The sequence below is a fragment of the Mizuhopecten yessoensis genome, unplaced genomic scaffold (genome assembly GCF_002113885.1).
Source record: "Mizuhopecten yessoensis strain PY_sf001 unplaced genomic scaffold, ASM211388v2 scaffold2307, whole genome shotgun sequence".
Lineage (NCBI taxonomy): Eukaryota > Metazoa > Mollusca > Bivalvia > Pectinida > Pectinidae > Mizuhopecten > Mizuhopecten yessoensis.
The window spans coordinates 351,784-365,502 of record NW_018404481.1 but is presented as its reverse complement, the minus strand read 5'-3'; the positions used below and the strand labels follow the sequence as shown (position 1 = coordinate 365,502).

The following is a 13,719-nucleotide window of genomic DNA, read 5'->3' as shown; positions in this document are numbered from 1 at the left end:
ATAATCTTTATTCAGCAATAGACACAAATGTCTTTGTGCCATAAATACATTGCATATACAAGGATATATGTAGTGGTACAATGCATTAAATTACATAAATATATTATAAAGTAAAACAGTGACTTTCCATACTTAAATGCAGGTTTCACGACATCAGGGCGGACGTTACTCCTGATTAAATAAGTTAATGTTCCGTATCTCATTCGCTTTAAAAATGAAAGCGGCAATATTTTTCAATGTACTCTTGCTCGTAGTCGATATTAATTCCAGGAACTTTGGTCTATTTGGGTGATGAAAATACCTTCTCTTGATATACATGTGTCTTATGTTAGAACACAAGGTACACTCCATAAGGAAATGATACTCGTCCTCTAGAACCCCACAACAACTACATGTACGATTCGCATATGGAATAGGGTTCGGTCTGTGCCAACGGCCTACCTCAACACTCAAACGATGAGAAGAGACTCTAAATTTTGTTAACGCTATACGAAACTGTTTTATGTTGACAAGGTCGAGATATAGTTTATATTCGAAGTTATTAGAAAGATTAACATAAAATCTTGCTCTAGTAGAGCCAGATAATTCCCTCTGCCAATTTTGAACAAAAATGTCTATAATTCTAATTTTAAATAAATTCATAAAGGCTTCTATACTACCTGCAGACTGCATGTACCAAACATATCCAAAACCATTCGTAAAAAGAAGTTCTTTTACCGCACTAGCCCAATTTTGTTTGGAAAACTGTTCAGCGTCCTGATACAAGATGTTATATACTGATCTAACAAGATCGCTTGTTGAATCGCATACTATCCTTAGCCAATATTTTATTATTCTGCAATATCTTGTTATTTTTAATGGAAAACGACCTAGCTCACCATAAACAAAGTTATTTTGTGTTGTAGTCTTTACATATAATAATCTTTTACAGAACTTAAGGTGTACACGTTCAATATCCCTAGCCGAATGGAAGCCCCATACCTCACTACCGTAGCAAAGCAGGGGCATTACCATAAACAACAGCACATGGCACTGAACAACTGACACATGGACAATGACACTGAACTAGAAGAGCTAGATACTACACACAATATATGCAGTGGCGGATCCAGAGGGTTTTTTTGGGCTTCAGGAAACCCCCCCCCCCCTGAGAATTTTTTTTAAAAAACATATATTTTCACCATTTTCCTCAATTTTTTCCAACATGGAACCCCCCCCCCCAGGAAATTTGGAAACCCCCCAGATAGGTCTCTGGATCCGCCACTGATATGTACACCTGAACAAACAAGACATAATTACATATTAAACTCCACTCATAATATTTCATTCATCAATCTTTCTTACAACATTCTAATTTAATTAATAACACTATCCATGATACTTGGACAGGCTATCCCTGCCACACAATCATGGCAAAATATTCTCCAAATAAGATCCAAGGGAATGGGTCAGACCCCAAGGCCAATCCTTGTACTAGCATATCTGTATTAGATTGTTCATGCCCAGCAATTTTATGTATGGTTATGGGGTGGGGATCTCAACTGTTTCCAAGCTGTGACTCTGAAACTAGGTCCCTAGGGTTGCGGCCAGACCCCAGGATCTGCAATTCTAATATCTCTTTATGCCCAGTAATTGTATAAATAGTTTTGGGGATCTTTACTGTTTCGAAGTTATGACCCAGTGGTCAAGTCTGCTGTGGTGGGGGCAGACCCGGATCCATCCTGGAGGCATAAGTGCATTCATCTCTTTATACTCAGCAATTGTATATATTGTTTTATATCATCATGTTTAGAATGTCAGGAAAACAAGGTTGTAGTAGCACACATGGAAACTCTGCTATCTTTTTTGCAAATACCAGAAAAACAACTAAAATTCCAATTTGTTGTCGAATATGAGCATTTATTCAATGCCAAAGAATTATAACATAATTCTGTTAGTTACATAATAATTGTGATCATTTTTCACTCAGCAAAAAAGGTTGGGCTAATGATATGATCAGAATGCCATCAGAACGCATTTATTCAATGCCAAATAATTATAACATAATTCTGTTAGTTACATAATAATTTGCCATCATAAAAACATGTACATTTCAAACTAAACATAGGTGGCCAAAAATTGAAAGGATCTCGACTGTTTCAAAGCTGTGACTCAGAAACAAGGTACCTAGGGGTTTGGCCAGATCCCAGGGTCTATTCTAATATCATGACTGCATTCGACTCTTTATGCCCAGCATTTGTTTATATAGTTTTGGGGTGGGGATCTCAACTGTTTCAAAGTTATAACCCAGTGGTTAAGTCTGCAAGAGTTGGGCAGACCCCTCGGTCAATTCCTATATCATGACTGCATTCGCCTATTTATGCCCAACAATTGTATATATAGGTTTGGGGTAGGGATCTTAACCGTTTTGAAGTAATGACCCAGGGGTTAAGTCTGCAAGGGTGGGGCAGACCCGGAGCCATCCTGGAAGCATATGTGCATAATCACCTCTTTATGCCCAGCAATTGTATATATGGTTATATTATATAGTGGGGATCTTAACTGTTTCTAAGCGGTGACTCAGAAACTAGATCCCTAGGGGGGTTGGCCAGACCCAAGGGTCTATTCTAATATCTTTACTGCATTCGTCTCTTTATGCCAAGCATTAGTATATGTAGTTTTGGGGTGGGGATCACAACTGTTTCAAAGTTATGACCCAGGGACTATGTCTCCAAGAGTGGGGCCAGACCCCAGAGCCATCCTGGAAGCATATGTACATTTTTCTTTTTATAATCAGCGATTGTATATGGTTATAGGGTGGGGATCTCAACCATTTCCAAGTAATAAACTATTTTTGGCCCCACCCCTTAGCCCTGGGGGTCAGCCCTACCATTTGAACAATTTGAAACCCCACCTCCCATGAATGCTTCCGATCAAATATGATATCCAGTGCAAAGTTCTACAGAAGAAATCGTGTATAGCAATTGCCCCCGCCCCTCAGTCCCCTAAGGGGTCAGCCCCACCATTTATACAATTTTGATTTCCCACTACCTAGGGATGCTTCCAGTCAATATGGTTGATATCCTTCTCTAAGTTCCAGAGAAGAAGTTGCTTGAAGCAATATAGCCAAATTGCCCCCTTTTGGCCCTGCCCCTCGAAATACCCATACTTCAACTGTTTTATTATACCGATACAAACACTCCCTCACAATATTCTAAATATCATTAGACAACAAATTTTCAACAGTTGGGACACTTTATTAGCAAAAAAAAAAAATTCTTGAGAATTTCCATGTCCAAACCCTTTTCAGTGAGGTAGCTAGAGAGCAATGTAACGGATGCCTGTACTGCTTTTTTGTGTTCCAACTGTCTTTTGCCTCCAATATGTCCGAAAACTCGCTCTCGTCAAACACAGAAAACCTGGGGGTCGCCATTTCTGTTGTCGTCTGTCAACAACAATGCGAGGTGAAGGTTGGTCCAGAAAGTACCGGCTCCGCTGGCTGGAAATGCAGACGTAATTTGATTGCGCTGATTGGTCAATATTCGGTCAGGCCCCGCCCACGACGTCACTCAATTTCCCGCATTTTCCGAGGGAAATAGTTTCAAAACTATCGCACCCCTCCAGACAANCTCAGGGTATTCACCAGAGTCAAGCCAGAGATACCTCAGGGTAATCACCAGAGTCAAGCCACCGACACCTCAGGGTTATCACCAGAGTCAAGCCAGAGGCACATCAGGGTGATCACCAGAGTCAAGCCACAGGCACCTCAGGGTAATCACCAGTCAAGGCAGAGACACCACAAGGTAATCACCAGAGTCAATGCAGAGATACCTCTGGGTAATCACCAGTCAAGGCAGAGACACATCAGGGTAATCACCAGAGGTAAGGCAGGGACACCTCAGGGTAATCACCAGTCAAGGCAGAGACACCACAAGGTAATCACCAGAGTCAATGCAGAGATACCTCTGGGTAATCACCAGTCAAGGCAGAGACACATCAGGATAATCACCAGAGTCAAGCCAGAGGCACCTCAGGGTAATCACCAGAGTCAAGCAAGATATACCTCAGGGTAATCACCCGAGTCAAGCAAGAGGCACATCAGGGTGATCACCAGAGTCAAGCCAGAGGCACCTCAGGGTAATCACCAGTCAAGGCAGAGACACATCAGGGTAATCACCAGAGGTAAGGCAGGGACACCTCAGGGTAATCACCAGAGTCAACCCAGAGAAACCTCAGGGTAATCACCATGTCAAGCCAGAGACACCACAAGGTAATCACCAGAGTCAATGCAGAGATACCTCTGGGTAATCACCAGAGTCAAGGCAGAGACACCTCAGGGAAATCACCAGAGTCAATGCAGAGATACCTCTGGGTAATCACCAGAGTCAAGGCAGAGACACATCAGGGTAATCACCAGAGTCAAGACAGAGACACCACAAGGTAATCACCCGAGTCAAGCCAGAGGCACCTCAGGGTAATTACCAGAATCAAGCCAGAGGCACCTCAGGGTAATCACCAAAGTCAGGCCAGATACACCTCAGGGTAATCACCAAAGTCAGGCCAGATACACCTCAAGGTAATCACCAGTGTCAAGCCAGAGGCACCTCAGGGTAATCACCAGAGTCAGGCCAGATACACCTCAGGGTAATCACCAGTCAAGGCAGAGACACCTCAGGGTAATCACCAAAGTCAAGGCAGTGACACCTCAGGGTAATCACCAGAGTCAGGCCAGATACACCTCAGGGNTGTGCTAGGTAACAGGTTTTTTTCAAACCTACAATAGTTTATATTGTGAAAGGTATATTTCAAGAACATGAACAAAACTCACACATGTAAATAAATTTCAACCATTTCTTAATTTTCCTTAATATTTAGAGAAATGAAAAAAAAAAAAAAACATCTCCAAAGGAAATCCGTCAGGAGACAAGACAGTTGACGTTCCTCAATAGTTATCAGAAGGGACCTCATGGTTCACCACCAATATCGATCATGAGACAGAACAAAGTTCTCCGATACATTAGGTGTCATGTCCCCTTGGTTCAAAGCTTTTTTTCTTGTTTCTTAATTCTGAGGTGACTGATATCTATGGTAATTACTGCAAGTAAATTATCACCATTAGAGCCTGGTACAGGGAAGACAAATTAGGCTGATCGGTATTTTTGTGTCGCAGAGAAAGCCTTGACTTAACGTATACCTTCTGATCCTGCGGTGCTGTCACATAGACTGGCTGGAGACAAAACTAGGTTGTTATTGAGCGAGATAGAAAACATCACCATCTATCATGACTTACCAGGTAAAGTTATACCAACGCTAGCCGTTGGGGACTCACTCTGACGTAACACATCCTCCGAATCTAAAACAGGAACCCTGTAACCATAAATAAAATTATTCCCACATTCACTTACAATGTTTCTATTTCAACAAAGCATTGAAGTCACATAAGTCAGGACATCTCGATAGAGTCACCAAAGTCAAGCCAAAAACATCTGAGGATAGTTATACTGCAAGTCAGGACAAAATCCACAATCTACAGTCCTGAAAGTCAAGTCAATCACATTTCAAAACAGTCATGCAATGACTGTTTTGACATCTCAAGATGGTCCCCAAAGCCAAACTAAAGACAAAACAAGACATTCATCCTAGTCAAACACCAGAGTCAAGCAAAAGACAACTCATGGTAATCACAAAAGTCAGGCCAGAGGCAACTCAAAGTAGTCCAACCATTTAAGCTATTAACAACTCAAGGTATTCAAGAGAGTCAAGGCAGATAAACAACAGGGTAATCATCAGAGTCAAGGCAGATAAACAACAGGGTAATCACCAGAGTAAAGGCAGGGACACCTCAAGGTAATCACCAGAGTCAAGCCAGAGGCACCTCAGGGTAATCACCCGAGTCAAGCAAGAGGCACCTCAGGGTAATCACCAGAGTCAAGCCAGAGACACCTCAAGGTAATCACCAGAGTCAAGCAAGATATACCTCAGGGTAATCACCAGTCAAGGCAGAGACACATCAGGGTAATCACCAGAGGTAAGGCAGGGACACCTCAGGGTAATCACCAGAGTCAAGACAGGGACACCTCAAGGTAATCACCAGAGTCAAGCCAGAGGCACCTCAAGGTAATCACCAGAGTCAAGCAAGATATACCTCAGGGTAATCACCAGTCAAGGCAGAGACACCTCAGGGTAATCACCAGAGTCAGGCCAGATACACCTCAGGGTAGTCACCAGAGTCAACCCATAGATATTTCAGGGTAATCACCAGAGCCAATGCAGGGACACATTAGGGTTATCACCAGAGGTAAGGCAGAGACACCTCAGGGTAATCACCAGAGTCAGGCCAGATACACCTCAGGGTAGTCACCAGAGTCAACCCATAGATATTTCAGGGTAATCACCAGAGCCAATGCAGGGACACATTAGGGTTATCACCAGAGGTAAGGCAGAGACACCTCAGGGTAATCACCAGAGTCAAGGCAGAGACACCTGTAATCACCAGAGTCAATGCAGAGATACCTCTGGGTAATCACCAGTCAAGGCAGAGACACATCAGGATAATCACCAGAGTCAAGCCAGACGCACCTCAGGGTAATCCCCAGAGTCAAGCAAGATATACCTCAGGGTAATCACCAGTCAAGGCAGAGACACATCAGGATAATCACCAGAGTCAAGCCAGACGCACCTCAGGGTAATCCCCAGAGTCAAGCAAGATATACCTCAGGGTAATCACCAGTCAAGGCAGAGACACATCAGGGTAATCACCAGATGTAAGGCAGGGACACCTCAGGGTAATCACCAGAGTCAAGACAGGGCCACCTAAAGGTAATCACCAGAGTCAAGCCAGAGGCACCTCAAGGTATTCACCAGAGTCAAGCAAGATATACCTCAGGGTAATCACCAGTCAAGGCAGAGACACCTCAGGGTAATCACCAAAGTCAAGCCAGAGACACCACAAGGTAATCACCAGAGTCAATGCAGGGACACATCAGGGTAATCACCAGAGTCAAGCCAGAGGCACCTCAAGGTAATCACCAGAGTCAAGCAAGATATACCTCAGGGTAATCACCAGTCAAGGCAGAGACACATCAGGGTAATCACCAGAGTCAAGACAGAGACACCTCAGGGTAATCACCAGAGTCAGGCCAGATACACCTCAGGGTAATCACCAGAGTCAAGGCAGAGACACCTCAGGGAAATCACCAGAGTCAAGGCAGAGACACCTCAGGGTGATCACCAAAGTCAAGGCAGAGACACCTCAGTGTAATCACCAGAGTCAAACCAGATATACCTCAGGGTTATCACCAGAGTCAAGGCAGGGACACCTCAGGGTAATCACCAGAGTCAAGGCAGAGACACCTCAGGGAAATCACCAGAGTCAAGCCAGAGACACCTCAGGGTAATCACAAAAGTCAAGGCAGAGACACCTCAGGGTAATCACCAGAGTCAGGCCAGATACACCTCAGGGTAGTCACCAGAGTCAACCCATAGATATTTCAGGGTAATCACCAGAGCCAATGCAGGGACACATTAGGGTTATCACCAGAGGTAAGGCAGAGACACCTCAGGGTAATCACCAGAGTCAAGGCAGAGACACCTCAGGGTAGTCACCAGAGTCAACCCATAGATATTTCAGGGTAATCACCAGAGCCAATGCAGGGACACATTAGGGTAATCACCAGAGGTAAGGCAGGGACACCTCAAGGTAATCACCAGAGTCAAGCCACCGACACCTCAGGGTTATCACCAGAGTCAAGCCAGTTATACATCAGGGTAATCATCAGAGTCAAGGCAGGGACACCTCAAGGTAATCACCAGAGTCAAGCCAGAGACACCTCAGGGTAATCACAAATATCAAGGCAGAGACACCTCAGGGTGATCACCAGAGTCAAGCCAGATATACATCAGGGTAATCACCAGAGTTTAGTCAGGGACACCTCAGGGTAATCACCAGAGTCAAACCAGAAACACCTCAGGGTAATCACTAGAGTCAAGGCAGAGACACCTCAGGGTAATCACCAGAGTCAAGGCAGAGACACCTCTGGGTATTCACCAGAGTCAAGGCAGAGACACCTCAGGGTAATCACCAGAGTCAAGACAGAGACACCTCAGGGTAATCACCAGAGTCAGGCCAGAGACACCTCAGGTTAATCACCAGAGTCAAGGCAGAGACACCTCAGGGTATTCACCAGAGTCAAGGCAGAGACACCTCAGGGTAATCACCAGAGTCAGGCCAGAGACACCTCAGGTTAATCACCAGAGTCAAGGCAGAGACACCTCAGGGTAATCACCAGAGTCAAGCCAGAGACACCTCAGGGTAATCACCAAAGTCAAGCCAGAGACACAACAAGGTAATCACCAGAGTCAAGGCAGAGATACCTCTGGGTAATCACCAGAGTCAGGCCAGAGACACCTCAGGTTAATCACCAGAGTCAAGGCAGAGACACCTCAGGGTAATCACCAGAGTCAAGGCAGAGACACCTCAGGGTAATCACCATGAGCTACATTTGTACCTAGTGCAGTTCCGCTAGAAATCTATTTGAATAAAACTCACCAAATTAAATTTATTCATATAAGACTTTTTACATCAGGGTAAATATCTCTCAATGAAGTCACCTAAATCTAGTAAAAAATATCTCATGGTAGTCACAGAAGTCAAACTATAGGTTTTAGTCCTATAAACCAAGCTAAAAATATCTCATGGTAGTCACAGAAGTCAAACTAAAGGTTTTAGTCCTATAAACCAAGCTAAAAATATCTCATGGTAGTCACAGAAGTCAAACTAAAGGTTTTAGTCACATAAACCAAGCTAAAAATATCTCATGGTAGTCACAGAAGTCAAACTAAAGGTTTTAGTCACATAAACCAAGCTAAAAATATCTCATGGTAGTCACAGAAGTCAAACTAAAGGTTTTAGTCACATAAACCAAGCTAAAAATATCTCATGGTAGTCACAGAAGTCAAACTAAAGGTTTTAGTCACATAAACCAAGCTAAAAATATCTCATGGTAGTCACAGAAGTCAAACTAAAGGTTTTAGTCACATAAACCAAGCTAAAAATATCTCATGGTAGTCACAGAAGTCAAACTAAAGGTTTTAGTCACATAAACCAAGCTAAAAATATCTCATGGTAGTCACAGAAGTCAAACTAAAGGTTTTAGTCACATAAACCAAGCTAAAAATATCTCATGGTAGTCACAGAAGTCAAACTAAAGGTTTTAGTCACATAAACCAAGCTAAAAATATCTCATGGTAGTCACAGAAGTCAAACTAAAGGTTTTAGTCACATAAACCAAGCTAAAAATATCTCATGGTAGTCACAGAAGTCAAACTAAAGGTTTTAGTCACATAAACCAAGCTAAAAATATCTCATGGTAGTCACAGAAGTCAAACTAAAGGTTTTAGTCACATAAACCAAGCTAAAAATATCTCATGGTAGTCACAGAAGTCAAACTAAAGGTTTTAGTCACATAAACCAAGCTAAAAATATCTCATGGTAGTCACAGAAGTCAAACTAAAGGTTTTAGTCACATAAACCAAGCTAAAAATATCTCATGGTAGTCACAGAAGTCAAACTAAAGGTTTTAGTCACATAAACCAAGCTAAAAATATCTCATGGTAGTCACAGAAGTCAAACTAAAGGTTTTAGTCACATAAACCAAGCTAAAAATATCTCATGGTAGTCACAGAAGTCAAACTAAAGGTTTTAGTCACATAAACCAAGCTAAAAATATCTCATGGTAGTCACAGAAGTCAAACTAAAGGTTTTAGTCACATAAACCAAGCTAAAAATATCTCATGGTAGTCACAGAAGTCAAACTAAAGGTTTTAGTCACATAAACCAAGCTAAAAATATCTCATGGTAGTCACAGAAGTCAAACTAAAGGTTTTAGTCACATAAACCAAGCTAAAAATATCTCATGGTAGTCACAGAAGTCAAACTAAAGGTTTTAGTCACATAAACCAAGCTAAAAATATCTCATGGTAGTCACAGAAGTCAAACTAAAGGTTTTAGTCACATAAACCAAGCTAAAAATATCTCATGGTAGTCACAGAAGTCAAACTAAAGGTTTTAGTCACATAAACCAAGCTAAAAATATCTCATGGTAGTCACAGAAGTCAAACTAAAGGTTTTAGTCACATAAACCAAGCTAAAAATATCTCATGGTAGTCACAGAAGTCAAACTAAAGGTTTTAGTCACATAAACCAAGCTAAAAATATCTCATGGTAGTCACAGAAGTCAAACTAAAGGTTTTAGTCACATAAACCAAGCTAAAAATATCTCATGGTAGTCACAGAAGTCAAACTAAAGGTTTTAGTCACATAAACCAAGCTAGAAATATCTCATGGTAGTCAAAGAAGTCAAACTAAAGGTTTTAGTCACATAAACCAAGCTAACAATATCTCATGGTAGTCACAAGATCTCTGATTATACTATTTTAAATCTAATATAAGACATAAATAGATTAAAAATTTTGATAGTGTTTAAATTGTGTAGGTATTTAAAATAAATATTTGAACAGCAATACATGTCCTTACTATTTTATTCTTAAATAGAACTGGGTTAGCAGCATTAACCCTAAAGCAAACCAGGCTTGCCAAACTTACATATTGGCAAGTCTATCAGAATTGTCTCCCCTTAGCTTATATCAATGACCGCGAATTAGACATAAAACCTATATAGGCCTACTAGAGAAGCGTCTGATTTATTGTAAATCACAAAAGAATATGTGTTAAATCTATTTAGATTGTCAATGATTTGCATGGCCCGTTCAAATGCATTATTGACAAGTCTACACTCTTAGCGGATTATGTAAACGTGTGCCAAATTTGTATTGCCTTTTTTCCCTCTTGATAAAACTCAAAGGAATCTGGATTTATTATTCCTGATATTTAAGACAGACTGGGTTTGGGTTATCACCTACAATATAAATCCTGTGTTCCATCTCCTTCTAAATAACGTAGTCTTCGGGTCATCCTGTTTCTATCGCTGTTGTCAGATCACCTGAGAGTTATCCTCCTTCCCGCGACTAACAGAACACGTACGCTGCGCGCGCGTCAAGTGAAGTTGCGCATCCGCCGATTCAGAGGTTTTTTTTAAGGTATTAAAAAAGTAAATCGATATAACTTAAAGACACTATTCATTTTCTTTTCTTGTTTCTTGATATTTTTATCAGTTATCCACCACGCGGCATTACATAATATTTAAGTTCTGAAAACTCGAAAAAAAAATCATGGAAACGAAATGTTTTTGTTGGTTTTCCATTTGTTTCAAGACCATTGGACATTTGCGACCGTCAATGTAAACACAAAGTAAGTTTATTCGTAGTAAATTTATTATTTTTTTAATAAGTGCAAAAATAATTAGTTAAATTCCAAAATATTACGATTTCTACGATGTATCAATTAAACGAACGCAAAGGTGTTGTACTTAGTTAAAAGTTGTAGCCAATGTATTTCCTAGGGGTGTCACAATACGCCAAGAGTGTATATATTGCAATACAGAATGAATATATTGCGATACGTACCCCGGTATAATGTCATAGGAAAGATGTGCTCGATTTTATAATAAGTTGTTGACAGAATGTTATCAAACTTCATCATATATAATATGGATCACATAGTTTTAAGATTTCTGTCAAACCAGTGTATTATACGTCTCTGGTCAAACCAACCATCGATTACAAAATTTGAACTAATTCCCACCACTATTAAAAGTCTGTTGATGCTTATTGGCATATATCGGTTAGAATGAGTAGTAATTTGAAAAGTTAAAACACCAAGCAGAATGAGATACATAAAGCTTTTAAAAAATAATTGCGATACAGCAATATTTCATGTCTGTATTGTGGTACGATACGATACACCCGTGTATTGCGATATACCTGTTTTCCAATATATTGTGACAGCACTAGTATCTCCACCAGACTACACCGTATATATGCATGCATTATTTATATGCTGCCAATTTTTAGCGATCTACAAAATGTTTATTTTAAAATCATAAAACGATATAAAAGTGGTATTTTCAGAGACATTGGGAAATTACTATTACTCGGCAATGGATTCGCGCATGTAGCGGGGTGGTAACTTGCGGTCTCCAAAAATTGATATTTCATTCGTCATATCGTTGAATAAGCTGAAAATGTTTTATGATAATTAAATGTGAATATTTTTGTATAAAATTATCTGTTTTGAAGACAGAACTTTTCAGTCCCTGGGTTCAATATGTAGGTCAATTAAGCGCCATATTGATTAATTTCCGGCATGGTTGATTGAATGTTTATATATATTATCGTAGGAAAAAAATCAACCTCACATGGTCACACAACTATTGAAATTATTTGTTTTCTTTCATAATATGAGATAGATCTACTTCAGAACTTGAACTCTATCTAACTTTACCAGCGACAAATGTACGATCTTGAGTGTATGGACCGATGACCCAGAATTATTTACATAAACATTTATTACTATGGTGAGAGTATACAAAAAGGATCACCAATCAATCATTTCTTAACTCATGATAGATCATTCATAAGATGACTTATATGAACTAATTAATGTTAACGGAAGAATAAACATATGTGTCCTTTCAAAGGAAACTCACGTGGGCTATTCACAGTGACTCGGACGTGATACACAGATTTTATTCTGACTATAAAAATTTACATGTTCCTCTGCTGTCAGTTCTACAATATAAATATAAATTCAGTAATAATAACATGATTTGTGTTTACATTTGTAAGTCCTGTGCCGATAATGTCACAGCTCTTTAATTAAAAATTAACCAATGGGAAATCGTTTTTCTATCGTATATGGCAGGTACATATATATGTTTGTGGTTGTTATGGTATATGTTAGATTTGACCTTCACTTTGACGGCGTATACGGTAGTATGAACGCAGTTGCCAACGAACTTATTCTATGGTGCACCGATACCTTTTTTCACTGTGTAAACGCGAATTCATGCGCAGTCAGAGTTTGCTAAGCTAAAGAAGGGATAGATGTAATCATATATTCCGTCTTTTCGTATTGCAGAGTTATCTGTTCTTGTGATTGTTACGTCATTAGTTTGTGTGAGAAAATTACGTCGTTTTCTCAAAATTTTATGACGTGACTCTCACAAACAAATGACGTAACAATTAATACCTGCTCACAAGAGCAGACAACTCTGCAATACGAAAAGACGGAATATATTCAAATGTACAACGTTTTCTACGTTTATACTAGTGTCTTTATGTGTCTCTGGTTTATCATTTATTGTTCGGATTATAGCATATGCCAATACCTGAAACGGATCACTGCTTGAACTTTAAATTATCCTAAAAACAGACACTTTAAATGAACAAATCTTTGCTGTAATCTGGACATTTCATAATTATCATTGATTCTTTTTATGAACACAAGCGTTTCTATCGTTTGAGTGCATTCACGTTGTCCCAACAAAGATATATAGTCGTCACATGCACCATTTTTAACAACTATTTTTTGAGTATTAAATACGTCTTATGATGCTACAGTATTTGATATCGTATATTGATCAAATGTAGAGAACATATTCCGTCTTTGCGTATTGCAGAGTTATCTTCTCTTGTGAGCAGGTATTGATTGTTACGTCTTTGGTTTGTGTGAGAAAATTACGTTGTTTTTTTCAAAAATTGATGACGTTACTCTCACAAACAAATGACGCTTGAGCACAAAATCCATGCTTGGAGCAGATAACTGCAATAAGAAAAGATGGA

The 13,719-nt window shown here is 40.0% G+C and overlaps 1 long non-coding RNA gene across 1 annotated transcript; it reads right to left on the bottom strand.

Moving 5' to 3' along the window:
- Positions 1-3,222: 3,222 nt before the first annotated feature.
- On the bottom strand, positions 3,223-10,981 carry LOC110445470. The gene is made up of 3 exons (XR_002462361.1): positions 10,900-10,981; positions 5,270-5,346; positions 3,223-3,478 (listed from the first exon to the last, which is right to left on the bottom strand). It is a non-coding gene; the product is annotated as an uncharacterized LOC110445470 (long non-coding RNA).
- Between the last annotated feature and the right edge of the window lie 2,738 nt (positions 10,982-13,719).